This window comes from Taurulus bubalis (assembly GCF_910589615.1).
Source record: "Taurulus bubalis genome assembly, chromosome: 1".
Taxonomy (NCBI): domain Eukaryota; kingdom Metazoa; phylum Chordata; class Actinopteri; order Perciformes; family Cottidae; genus Taurulus; species Taurulus bubalis.
The window spans coordinates 33,988,421-34,003,125 of NC_136589.1; positions in this window are offsets into that span (position 1 = coordinate 33,988,421).

Consider the following 14,705-nt stretch of genomic DNA (forward strand, 5'->3'; position numbering starts at 1 on the left):
CTGGGATTGTGAAGGGAGCGTGAGAGAGATGGAGAGAGCACCACTCAATAGATTTCTATTGAATCTCTCTCCAGTGGGAACATGATAGCTGATATAGACCTAAGGAATGAAACACGCCTGTGCATTTCTTTAGATCTGAGGGAAAACAGCCAACCGGGCTTACACTAAATGGCAAAATTGCTTCAGAGTACTCCTCAATCTGACAGTCGGAGCCTTTGTTGAACAAAAACTTTACTGAGACCGATGGGAAGCTCAGTATAATGTACAGAGTACACCACTGTAACCTTGTTGTGCCCTTGATGACATTTAGACAAATTAGGATATTATGTAACAATTTTCCTATTTGGTGCTGTTTTTGAAAGAACACTTGTCAGAAAGAAAAACACAAACAATGAATTAAGAGGTTCTGTAGTAACAAATTGCAGAGAAAAGATTCTTTTTGGTTAAAAGAAAACAAGAAAAACCCAAAGAGGCTCGGGAATGAATTTAGACCTTATGTAAATTCAGACTCAACCACGGATGCATGTAGAGCAGGTACAAATGTAAAAACCCACAACAATACTGGCATGAAATTAGTGAATTAGGTCCCAGGAAGGTTAATCATATTCCAAATGCGGCAGAATTAGAAAATGTGAGTGTAGCAGAGCAGTGTAATAACACGGCGAAAAGCATTTTGAAATAATGTTTAAGTGGTAATTATTCTTAGTTCAGTGATCACATTTAAAAGCCAGGTTTTTTTTTTTCCGAGAATTAAGGCTAAAATGAATGATGACTGCTAAAGCTGTGACTGGTTTATGAATGCAATGTGGAGAACTTGTAAAATACTATACTGGAAGCCTGGAACCAGCCAAGTATGTATCCACTCTTGAAATCTTGCACTTGCCAAACAATGTAGGTATAAAGATGGATTGGATCAAACCAAAAATCAACCCAACAAACATATTACCGCATCAAGTGATGTTGCTTGTTGGGATAGAAGGGTGGATTTCAGTGAATTCATTATTAAATGGTTCCAAGAAATGTAACGTCTAATGATTGATGACAACAGAAAGACTATTTCATTATTGATGCAGAAAAGCCCAATGTTACTTGATTTAATGCTTTTCTTTGTCATTTATGATCGTTACCTATTTATGAATCTTTTAGGTTTTGTATTCTTGGTCACTCAAAAGACATCTGAAGGAGCTCTGAGAAGTTGGAAAGAGCATTATTTTCTGACATTTTATAGACAAAAATATATTGATTAATCCCAGAAATTGTCAACAGATTAATTGATATTGAAATGTATTGTTGGATGTTGCCCTAGTTCTGACCACTGAATTATTTCAAATACATCAAATGTATAAAATGATTTGAATAAAAAATAATTTGGGTTTTACAGTTAGTTCAACACATAGCACAAAGGAGAACTTTATTAAAGTTGCATCAGACCAGTGTGTTTCAGCTTGTGACCTTCATGATGACCCTGAAGGTCACAAGCTGCAATGCGCTGATCTGACTTTAATATTTAACAACAACAGCAACGTTGTGAGGAGGTTCTGAAGAAACTCTGAGCTGATGTTTGATGCAATGGTCTACAAACTAAAAGGCTTAAATCTCACCACCTGAAGTAACTCCCATTGTGGACACTATGAGTCACTAACGGTTCGTGATTTATATGTTGTGGTTTCCAGCTTGTTTCCGACTCTGGAATATGTCCTCCAACGTAGAATGAAACTCTTAAAAAGCAAATACCTAAATTGATTGCAAGATACTACAGAAATAAGTTTGCGTGTGAGTGTTACGTGTGTCTTAAATCCTTTTCTTTTGAATAACAGACTTTCCAATACTTTCAGGAGAAGGCTCTGCTTCACAATGAGAAAAAATACTCTTGGAGTAAAGGGAGCTTAGATAGAAGTTTTTCTATTACCTCAGTTATTCAAGCACAACCGGTGAATCAACATTGCACGTTTCATTGATTCCCGGAAACCTTTCCATTCGTTTATAAGTCACCTGCTTGAATACAGATTCATATTTTCAGCCAGAAAAGGGTGTGTAGTCGCTCAAGTTTCATTTTAGATATAGGTTACAGCACTATTACAGTATATGCTTTGTTCATACAGCATTTAGTGAGGTTGTGGTGAATCTGAATAACATAAAAATACAGTGTGTTTACATTTTACTTTGGCAAACAAAGCTGTAATTTAGTAGCAGCAACATATGTGCCGGTAAACTTAATAATAAGTATATAAGTATATTTGTATCAACCAACGTTAATGTATAACTAGTGTTTAATTGGTACTTAACTGTTTACCGTATGTGCATCACACCATTCTCTCTATTTTGAGTTAAGCTAGTTATTCAAAAATACCACACTCCATGACACAACCCGTGAAGTGTTACTCATGCAACTATCTGGAGATGTGTCTCTTCTCAGGATGGGATGTCAGGCCAGCTGGCCGGCTCAGTTAGACAGACGTCTCTGTGCATGAAATTGACCCAACAATTAAGCAATGAACTCAGATTCTATACTCAAATACTATCCACTAAAAACAGATGAAAAATCTGGACTTGCTTCTCTTTTGTCTTCAGTTTTTTGTTCATCCCTTCCTCCCAAGTTGCCTATTTCTGTGCTGTCATCTTGCTTCAGCGATATTTGTTGTACAGCGAACAGAGATCAAGAGTGCTTCTGCACTGATTCGTTTGCTTTGTTATGACACTAAATTCTGCCTCAGTGCTCTCTGCTAAATGAACAAGCCCCACAAATACTCGCGCACACACGCACACTGACACACTATGACAGATGGCTACGAGCACATAACTTGATGCGAGATAATTTGTTATTTTGAGACTATTGATTTGTGAGTTATGCAACGAAACAAGTCTCTTTCAGAAGCATCCCTTCTGCAATCAATTTTAACATGCTTGCACATTTATTGCATTGTAATGATACGATCGATATGCGATCGACGCCGACTGCACAGAAATACAGAAAGAATACAAAAAAACACACACACACCAAAAAAAAAACAAATATGACAAGAATACTACTGTGGGATGACATTGTTTTACATGTGAGGTTCCTGAGACGAAGACTGTGGGAGCACACAGATTCCCTGAATATCATCCATCATCCAAACATCTCGAAAAAAGACGAATACATTATTCTATTTTTAGGGAGGTATTTCTACACTGTAAGCCTCCATTATATTGCAAAAAAAAAAAACAGTCCAGTTGAAATGTGAGGTGGTGAGATATCCCATCAGCAGGGAATGTAATTTACAGATGACGGTCAAAAGTAATGGAAAGTCATTTTCACCAGGGGCTGTTTTCCATGTGGGATAGCTACCGCGCTGCCAGCTAAACTAGGACAAATGACAGCCTCTTGCCCAAATCATTGCGGTAACCTAGACTAAGTAGCTAAGTAGTCCCAGCAGAGGGCTTTGGATGTCTGCATGTTTCCCTTGACCATAGCCACAATGCTGTCTGAACAACCTGCAGTGTGAATTGCAAAGCTGTTAACATCGGGTTTCGTTAAACCTTGTTTTTTCTTCAGCTATTTCTTGAATTTATTTTTCAATCTGGAGATTACCGTTTTATTGCTAAAAAAACCCTCATCAGATCTTGGTGTGGATATGATATCAGGCTTATGTTCAGTAAAGAAAGACCCCCACAGATGCTTGATGCTGGTAATGATGGCCAAAGCGGTGGGGGTAGATATTCACACGTCAGCGTCAGGAGCTGGAAGACAGTACAGTCAGCGGCGGTTCACGCTGAAAACAGCAAGACAGCTGTACTGGCGGGAGGGTGTTGTTTCTGCTACTGGTGAGACATGAACTGCAATCCAGTTTGAGTGACAGATCAAGGAGCTTGAAGGTTTTTCAGATGCCAAAACAATAGACATCACTTTCTAATAGCCTGAGACTGGATTTACAAGTCTAAAAAAGCAATCATGGCAGCAATTATGTCGTCATGACAAAATCAAATTCCAAATGATCTCTTTACTAGTAATGTGTGCTTTCTCTTATTGTATGGGCCACAGCAGCATCTTGTCGGATGACATCACTTCGCCTTGTTAAAATGAATGAGGAGGCTGTGTTTTTTTTTTTACGGAGGTCTGATGTCAGTCCCAATGTGGTCTAAGATACAGCAGCCACTGGGCGGTTAATGAGTGACTGGCTCCAACATGGGAGAAAGAGAGAGCGGGTGGACAGCTGACTTTTCTTGCCTCTTGGATTGAAAACTGAGTCAATAATTGGAAACTAGACAATTTGTGGATGGAGCAAACCCAGCAGTCTACAGAGCATAACATTGTAATCGAGAGTATTGAATTAAGTACTTTAAACTTTCAGTAATAGTTATCTTTCTGATTAACCAAGTTTTTGTCCTAAAGTCTTTAACTACCTCAACTTGCTCCCTGGATTTTTACATATTTTTACTGGAGTCCTTCTCTGTGGAGGGGTGTTCAAGGAAGGCCTATCAACAGTAGGTTTGGCTGCAATAAGCTAAGCAAGAATGGTGCCCTGATTTGAGGAAATTATAGATTACACTACTGCGGTCATTATTGTAATTAATTTAATGAATGTCCTTATGACTGCAATCTAGTCCCACATGTAAGTGGTGCTTTAGTGAAAAAAAGAAAGAAAAAAGACTAATGTCAACGCCCCCAAACCTGCAGGTGGACCACAATTAGGCAGATCTATAACGAGGCCTTTTAAGTAAAGCTCTCTAAAAGTATCAGAAACTTAGAGTTAAATTTAAATAAAGGCATTTAATTGGCTCAAAGTAAACAATAAGACTTTGATTGAAGACAGATTAACAGTGGCTTTGTTCAAGACTGAGTTTGAAGGCTCGTGAAGTGATGCAAGTGTAATGAGGTTTCTTGTACCAAACTAATGAAGATGACAGTGGTGACTGGTGATGCATTAATGCCGTACTGGGCAGTTTAATTAGAAATAATAATGAAATGACTAGCCTAAATTCTTTAGACCTCAACAGTCAGGGTGTGGAGACAAGAAGTCTCACAAAAGTTTATTTTGTGTTTGGAATAACTTCCTTCTAAGTGCCCAACTTCACATTTTGCATGACAAACACTTACAGTATAAGGGGCTATCCCAGTTAACAGTCAAGCCGTTATTTACAGAGTGGTGTCTTCAAAGCTTCAAAAACCATCATATTATGTGAGCAGTTACAAATAGAAAATGGGGAAAACAAAACCAGAAGTGTTGCATTTTTAAGCTCAAATGTCTAAACGATCAAGTCTGTGTCCCGCTGCCTCTTTTCCATAACTGAGAAATGAACTGCACACAGTGGCAGTAAATAAAGGAAAATAAAGCTTCCTTTGAATTAAATATTGTAAATGTTTTCAACAACATAATGGGAGCCTCTTAACAGTTAAGCAGTAAAGCAAGTAATTGCTTTTTCATGGACTTAAGATTTTGATTTTCTATCATGTGGTGAGACTAACAATATCCAATCACATGGATAGCAATTAAACTCTTCAGTGAACTTCTGACATGGTTCAGTTCCAAGGTAATCACATAACTTACTGTGATCCATACTTAATTTCCTCCCAGGATGTCGATGATGTTTTCTGTATGTAGCGGAGCTAAGGTTTTGTTAAATCCAGGTTCTACTGGCATACACAGCATTTGCAACTCTATATGAAAAATCAGAGTCTAAAACAAACCAGTTGGAGTTGTTTTTGGGACCTCTGTGCCGTGTGATATGAATGCAGAAGCTCTCCGTGCACTAGAGGACAACTTGACAGCACAACGCTTAGCAAAACCTATAGTTGTGTATTTTTGTGAGAACTTTGCAGGTCATAGTTGAGAAGATATCATTAGCAGTGATATTTCAAAATATGACAATGTGCAATGTGACATGATATGATTTCATTCTATTGCTCTTGAATTTAGTTTTGTGCTGAGACTCTTTGTCACGGCATAGGAAAGCACATTGCTGTCGTAAAATGTATTTTCTGTAACCAGCGTAGCATTAAAGCATGGGGAAATTTCAAAGGCAGTTCTACTCCTATTATATTCCCATGGTTACGTTGTTGTTGTTGTTGTTGTTGTTGTGTATCTCCCAACAAGTTAAATTGACCGACAGCATACACATCAAGTTAGTTGTGAATTAATAGAGTTAACCGTGACACCTGCACAGGAACGATCCAAGCTTTGCTTTTGATTCCCTGCTTTTTCCATTATTGATCCAGTCTGAGTCACGCTGCAACCGCTTCCCTATGGTGACCTGTCCAACAGCAAGAACAGATTGCATTACTGGACCGGTCACAGAGAGCGGTTGCTGCTAACAAGTTGCTGCTCCTCTCTAACCTGTGTTTATGAGTGTGCGTGTGTTGCTGTGTGTCCCTGTGTGTCTACGCGAATGTGTATTTGTGTGTTTGCATGCGCTTCTGTACGTGACCCTGAGTGACTTGTTTCCAATAAGGAAATGAAATCCATTGTGGGATTATTTATTTTTTTCCACCACCCGTGAACCATTTTCTTTTATTACTTCACCTGCACTTCCTTGAGCCATTGGGTGTGCTCCCACACCGCAACAAACTCCCAGACGAGCATCGGCAGCATCTATCTTGTGGACAGAAGTGCTGAGTAGCTATTACTTCTCAGCAGATCACATAAAAACCACAGCAATTAAACGCTATTGGGCCATTCGACTTTGTCCTCTTAGAGGAAGAAAAGGGGAGTGAGTGAGCGAGAGAAGAAACGCAGAGAAGAAAAGTGGGGGTGGATGCCAGAAAGAGGCTGATCTAACAGACAGAAAGATGTTTATGTCAGTAGATTGAAATGAAGAAGGAGGAATTAAAGAGGGTGAAGGTAGCTGTGAAATCACAGATGATGAAATACAGTAGCTGTTCTCAAAGAAGCATAAGAGAGCTATTTAATTAAGGTACAATGGAAAGTAAAAGCAGAGTGCAGCATGGGAGTTACAGTAAGGTCTCCACTTTTAACTAGATTTATAGTTTAAGTGATTCTGCTGGAGGTGCATTGTTGTTCTGCCCTGCAGAAGGAAGCTTGAATCTTATTCTGTGCTCTTTAGACTGCTCGATTGAGAAGCACTTTTTGAGTTATGTCTATTTAAATCTACTTTGCAAAACTGATGGAAATTGCTAAAACAGGCGAGAGCCAATGCTGTAGTGCAACCTGAACACCGCACTCCTGGCCATCTGTGTGTGAAGTACACGTTCTGTTGGGGACACATTTATAAGAACTACAAGAATTTTTAACAAACCAAAATTAAAAATTAAAATATTATACCGGCTATCAACATAGATTAAAACGTGTGATAGCCAGATACTCATTAGGCTTATGTGGGGGATTTTACATTCATTCAATGCAATAATATAATAATGTGTATTCTTCTTATATAGATTCGTAAAATGTATAGGGATTTTCTCCTTGAAATGAACAGAATACACAACATTTAGTTTTTTCACTGTAATCAGCAGATACTGAGAAACTTGGCATGGGTCTTGAGCTGCTGTAGCATTTAACCACCAACAAATAAACTGTACACACACTGCACTGCCACGTTCACAGGATTGATGCACGTATGGAAGTCATCGCCGGCATCCGGTTAACGTGCGGATTGGGCAGGCCAGCTCATAAAGATAAATATTTCTGATTAATAGCAGATGGGCTGCTGGTGTGTAAAATATTACATCATTGATGACAAAAAGAAAGAAAACAATGGCTCACAAGATTTCTATAAAAACAATAACTGCGGGCTCTGGGTGGAAATAAACCTTGTGTGTGTGTGTGTGTGTGTGTGTGTGTGTGTGTGTGTGTGTGTGTCTCAGCGGAGTGCAGCAGCACATCGGACCGCTGAGGCTTCGCCAGTAGAAGAGAGAGGTGCTGCACTTAGAGCTCTCCATCTGCTCCTCAGCAGGTTTCTTGCCACCACTAGTCCACTCGTAGTTAATTAATCGTGGACGCATAAAAAACTAAATATGCTGAAATAGGTCGCCAAATATAGCCTGGTGGCCAGCCCAAGTAAAGTGTATGTGTGGGGAACACTGCTTACATGTTGTTCCAATAATTAATATATTATTTAGCTTGATTTTGGCTTTAAATATTAAAATAAATCAAATGTGTTTTTAAATTGGAATGCATATTGTTTAACTTGAGCTAATATTTCACACATTTAGTAAATTAATTAATAGAACGACAGCAAATGGTTCAGAATATGATCTTTTTAATGATTCATATTGTGCCAAATCTGTGAAAATCAGTCACAAAGTGTTTCTGAGTCTAAGTAGAAGAGATTCCTCCAGCTAGTTTAACATGTTCACCATTTTAAGCCCCTTCTCCTTGTTTGTGAGACGAAAGGTTGTCTCACAATCTTTTTCCTGCCATCCTTTTGCCGACTTAGCTCATCAACAGCAAACTCAGCAGATCTAAACTAAAGTTGGAGCGAACAAAGCTCGTTTTTTTTCTCAGTGTGATGTAGTGACAGCATTATTGCCAATGCTACAGTCAATCCTGGGACTGTTGTTGCTGCCACAATGGAGGACCGTGCCCATTCATCACGGTCTGTCTACGTACGTTCCTGGAAACTAAAAATAAACGTCTCCAACCGCTCGCTAATCAGGATGGGGATGTAGGCGCACGGGGCTTGAAAAGCACGGCGAGAAGTGAACTAACACAGAAAATTACAAATGGCTGGTGTCATTACCCATGCAAATCACATTAGGTGTCCTTTGGAAGCCTAATATAGATGCTGCACTGTATAGCCCTCTCTTTTACAATCAGTCTCCCTATCCATCTTGCTCCCTGTCTGTTGATATGTCCCTCATTCTCTTTGCCTCACCGACTTTCTCCCTTATTGCCTTGCTTTCACTTTCCGTCCCTTTGCCTTTCTATACTTCTGTCTCTGTCTGAGCCGCTCTGTCTTTGTCACTTTCTCTCTCTCTGCTGACCAGACAGATATATTCAAATGACTGCTAAGGGCGGACTGTTGCATTATTCAAACCCCTCACAGGAACAATGACAAGGAAAATTCCCATTAAAGCAGGGCATTTGCTGAGACAACACATTCTGAGGCCACAGTGAAGCCAGGTTATAGGCAGCAACACTCAAGACACGTCCACACGTGGGACATAATCCTTATTGTCACCCAGGCATGTGTTTTTAATTCTCAAACCTATATTTGTGCTACTAGAAGACTCAAACACAAAAATAAATCAAGGTAAAACCAGCGTAGAAGCTGTAGGCATCACTACAACTGGCTAAGTGTATCAAGTGAACAACATTGACACCTTTGAGTTTTAAACACCCATAACACAGTTAGCGTGGGCTAACGTGTGCTGTGAGATCAGGGGGCCAAACAGAGTGCCCTGTTGGCTGGCGAGCACTAAGCTTGCTGTGAACCTCAGTGGAAATACCTGTCACATCACAAACTTAATGTGGAAAATCAAGGGACTGGAACCAATATCCCGGATACAGCCACGCTGGCTCACAACACACTCTAATAGAGCCCTCGGGGTCACATCGAACGCTGTTTGGAATTCACATAATTAGGATCCTGCTAACGCCAATGTCATCCACGGGTGCTCAAACTGAGGAGGCAAGCAGCTGGTTGCGTATTCAAATTAATTCACTTCATTCAAACTGCCAAGAACATTTTGATATTAAAGATAAGTGATACAGGGTGGGGCTGGATGATGTACATAAGGCATCTGCTTGAGGGAGGTGTTGCACTGAGAGCTGTTTTATGCAGAGCGCAGCCTTTCAACAAAAATACACAGATTTAAGATGCAGACTGTTTTAATCATAAATGAGAAGTCATGGCTCACACTTTGCAAGCAGCTCAAAGTAAACAAAAAGAAGATAAATTAGACACAAATTAAAGCACTGATAGTATTTGTATTTGATTTGATCATTTCTTTTCAGTAAGGTTGTATGTGTTGTTTGGAAGTGTTCAGCATGATACAGTAACATTTGTGTAAAGAGTAAGGAAAACACTCTAATTATACTTTCAGTTTCCCTTTTTCTTTTTAGCCCATCCGGTAATTAGTTCCACTGGCTCTTAATGTTGAGATAAACAAGTAGTGTGTACTCTGCGTTCTTTTGCTCTTGACATATCATCATCTCAACATATGCACTGTAGGCATTTCATTCACGAATAAATACGGTCTGTATTGAACTGAGGCATCACATAATATTGTGTTTCAAAACATATTGAAGGATGCCAGCTGATTAATTGTAGCACTCTTTCTGACCTTTTGACATGGTGATGTGTTTAGACCACAGGGAGGGAAGTCTTGTGATTTTATCCGATGAGAACAAACATTTTGCCAATAGCCTTTGGCTATCTCGATGTGCAAGTAAGCACACTGTTTCCCAACGGCCTGATCGATGTTTCTCGATTAGGCTGCGCGGGCCAAAATGAATGCACCAACTTTCCTATTCGTCAGCTACCCGGGCCCATTTTCATTTAACACATGCACACATAAATATGCAACAACACACTTGCATCGGCACAAACGCACACGCTCTAAACACAAAAAGACAAACTGATGTCAGAGACACCAGCGACACACGGACGTCATTCGTCTTGTGGCATTTAGCACAAACGTCAAATAGTGTAGAGCCCTGCTAAAAATCAATGGGCATTTGCAACAATCAATGGTCGGGTTCCTCTGAGAACTAATTAGAAAGGCAAACAGGCAGCGCCTCCTTCCTCTTCAATGGCCATCACTGTGAGTTCCAAGCTAAGCAGTGGGAGCAAGCTCAAATCGTGGCACCGGCACCTCGTATAGGCACTTCCTGTGGCACCTCTAGTTGCCACTAGTTGTTGTGGCAAGCTGCCACATTTTTGTGGCAGCTTGCCACAACAATTAGTGGCAACTAATTAATTGTTGTGGCAAGCTGGTTGCTGGTTGCTGGTTGCAAGCTAGTTGCCTTGCTAGTTGCTGGTTGCAAGCTAGTTGCCACAAAAACTAGTGGCAACTAGAGGTGCCACTAGTTTTTGTGGCAGCTTGCCACAACTTTGCGGCATTGCCACAACTTAATCGTGGCACCGGCACCTCGTATAGGCACTTCCTGTGGCACCAGGCATCAGGTGCCACTAGTTTTTGTGGCAAGCTGCCACAAAACTAGTGGCAACTAGAGGTGCCACTAGTTTTTGTGGCAGCTTGCCACAACCATGTACAATATTTTTACACTTGAATAAACAATAATCAAATACAAAGAAAAACAACTATTTGTGGCATCTGGTGAGATGCCCAGATGCATAGTTTAAGGATGTCAGTAGTCAATGTTGTACTCCCTAGAAGTAGCATTTCCATCATGTGGTTTTTGCATTCATTTGCAAGGTTTCCTTCTGAACCCAGTATTTCTGCACATATTGAAGATGAGTGTTATTGACCCATTTGGCCACAAGAGGGAGTTTACCTTTGTGTGAGCGCTTTTGTCAGGAGTAAACACATGCAGGTACGTTTCTCTTTTAAAATGTTCTTTTTTCTGAATTTATCAATCCACTGTGCAATGTAATTCGTTAGCATAGCCGTTCATTCATTTTCTGTTTTGACATTGGTTAAATAAATTAAAGATGGGTATTCTGGCTATTGAATATCTATTGAATCAAATATCTGCCTCTTTGTCTAATTTAACTCATCATTCATATTTCTCCAACCAAATCTAATATTTATTATGTAGGAATATTCATTTTTTGGTTAGACTTAAGTATTGTAATGTGAATAATGTCATACAGCCTTCATAATAATTGATATTCTTGTCAATTTTAATCAAGCCATTCATTTTTTTTGTGTAACAACAGTAAATAATTATCTAATATTATTCAGTTATTTTTTTAATTGGCCTTGCTTTTTAATCTTCTTAAGCATTACTACCAATGGGCTTCTAATGGGGCTCAGTGTCTCCCTCCAACACTCTCAACAGTACAGCGGACAGTAGGTGTGTATGGAATCACAACCTTGAGTTGCCCTGGTGAAAGAAATTCCCCGTACATAATATAACATCGCCTTGTTATGAATCATCTGATACAGTCTATGAAAGTGTATAGAGAGCTTGAATTATATGATATGTCCATGAGCTACGTTTTATGACAAACACTATTTACATAATCAATATTTAAATGGTTACCAGATTTGTCGTTGAACATTGATGTGTATATCTTCTGTAGCGTAGGTTTTCCTTCAAACTGGTAAAGGTAGGTGTTGGGCGCCCAGTCTCCACCCAGTCTTAAATATAAATGGTCAAATTATATTTGACCATTCCTAGATTGCCTCTTTGGCGCCACCCTCTTTTCTCTGTCAGGGAGGGAAAGGGCTGTTCTGTACTCTTATTTTTCCCTTTCTGTTACAAACTGTATTTATTTTCTTTTTATTTGTTCAAGAGGGACAATGTACAATGTACGTGTATTGGATGCCTTGTTAAAAATAATGATAAAGAACCTTGCAAATGAATGCAAAACCACTGACATCCTTAAACTGTGCATCTGTGCATCTCACCAGAAGCCACACATAGTGGCAGGCAGTTGCCAAAACATCTTCTGAATCTATTCTGCAGCGATGACAGCTGTGGCCACAAATACCTGCCACAGCGGCCCTCTAGACTTGAGCTAAACATTCAACCAGAAAACTATTGTTGTGCCTCAATGACTGTCTATGTACCACAATATAGCCTAATTAATAGACCTGTGTTTAAGATTTGACCAAGGTAGGTTGATTGACATTTTGATTACAATGGTATTCAACTAATTCTTAACTGAAACCTAACCTATATTGTTAATACTTGTATTCTTAAGAGCACTTAATGATTTATGTTCAGCAAAAAATGACACAAGATTAGTTAGGGAAAAATATTTTTCATTATCAAACAAAAAAGTGCAACAAATAAAGTGCTTAAACAGTAGCCTTTTAAACAATAGATCAACACATAAATAAAATAACAAAAAACAAGGTATTAGAAGGAGATCAAAAGCTGGGTAGAACGCGCGCATGGAACGAATGCGTCTGGAACGAACTCGTGCTGGAAGGAACGCGCGCTGGAAGGAACGCGCCTCGGTCCAAAATCAGAATTTTTTTTTGCCGTGAGAAATTGGTTGTGTGGCGTGAGTGTGTGAGAAAACATGCAAAAGCATGTGTCACACGTCGAAACCGTGAGAGTTGGTAGCTCTGATATTATATACCTTCCAGGACCTTAAGCAAGTTGCGGCACCGCTCTCTCTAACACAGGCAGATGCCTCAAAAACTAGTGGCACATGAGGGGCAACTCGTAAGTGCCCCGCCACCTGAGACGTGCCATCGGAAATGCTGCCTCTAAAGTAGTGGCAGCTCGCGGCACATGAGACGTGCCACCGGAAATGCTGCCTCTAAAGTAGTGGCAGCTCGCAGCACATGAGACGTGCCACCGGAAATGCTGCCTCTAAAGTAGTGGCAGCTTCCGGAACAGCGGCATCTCCCTCTGGCACCGCGGCACCTCCCTCCGGCACCGCGGCATGTGCCTCCAGCACTGTGGCAACTGAGCGGTGCCACAGGAAGTGCCTGTACAAGATGCCGGTGCCGCAATTTGCGCTTGCCCTCTCTCAAGCTAAGTGCTTCTCCACCGTCAGGGTCAAAGCAGAGTTTAACACAACAGTGATATTTGGAAGTAAATATCAAATAGATAGATAAATGAATGTATTTGCAATAAACCATTGATGATATCATGTGAAATTGAGAATAAAAATGAATATTGAAGATGATGAAAGGTCATGTTGTGTCTCTCTTGTGAAGAAGGACTTGTTATTACTAGGGCTGCAACTAACGATTATTTTAATAATCGATTAATCGGTTGATTATTTTTTCGATGAATCGATGAATCGGATAAAAAAAATGTTTTTATCAAAAAAGCGTTCATTTTCAACCCTTTATTCAAAAACAGAAGTGACAGTGCAAAACATCTTCAGAAAGTGCACAAACAGGTTGCTCCTTGAACATCCCTGAGCTGTTAATTAAAACAACAAAATGGACTAACACTAAAAACATACACATCTATGCTTTACATCTGCCAAATGTGAGCCCTTTTTACTGCAATTGATCCCTCCCAAGGCTGCATTTAGCATACCCTGCTTTATCAATATGTATGAAATACTGGGGCAGAGGGAAGCTGTACTGCTACATATAGAGCGTCCTCTTCCTTAAACTCTTTCATTGTGGGTCTCTTATGACCACGACGTCACGTTGTTGGCTAAGCCCAACTACGTTCATTCTACTTTGAGTAAAAAAAAAAAAAAAACCTGCAGCCAGATCCGCTGGTGTGCCGGTTTAACGTTAACGAGTGACAGCGTGAACTGAACCAGACCGGGGGGTGACGGCATGTTTCATCACGTTACGTTTTTCTACAAGCAAGACTGAAATGTAACGGAACATAACGTAACTTTAACGACAATACACAACCCAAACACGTTAGCTAACGTGATAGCAAGCTGACTAGCTTCCATTAAAAACAAGTTTGAGGAACATGAAGACGCTGATTGGCCAAGACTCGACTTGTCAAAGATCTTCTATTTTTGAGAACATCACAACCTCAGCTTTTCTCGTGTCTCACTCCAATCTCAGAAACGCTGGCCGGCCAGTTGCTCTGCTCCGCTCTTTTTTTTCTTCTCCGCGACTTATTGCCCGGCGTAATAATCGCGCGACACAACGAATCGATAATGAAATTCGTTGCCAACACTTTTGATAATCGATTTTTATCGAT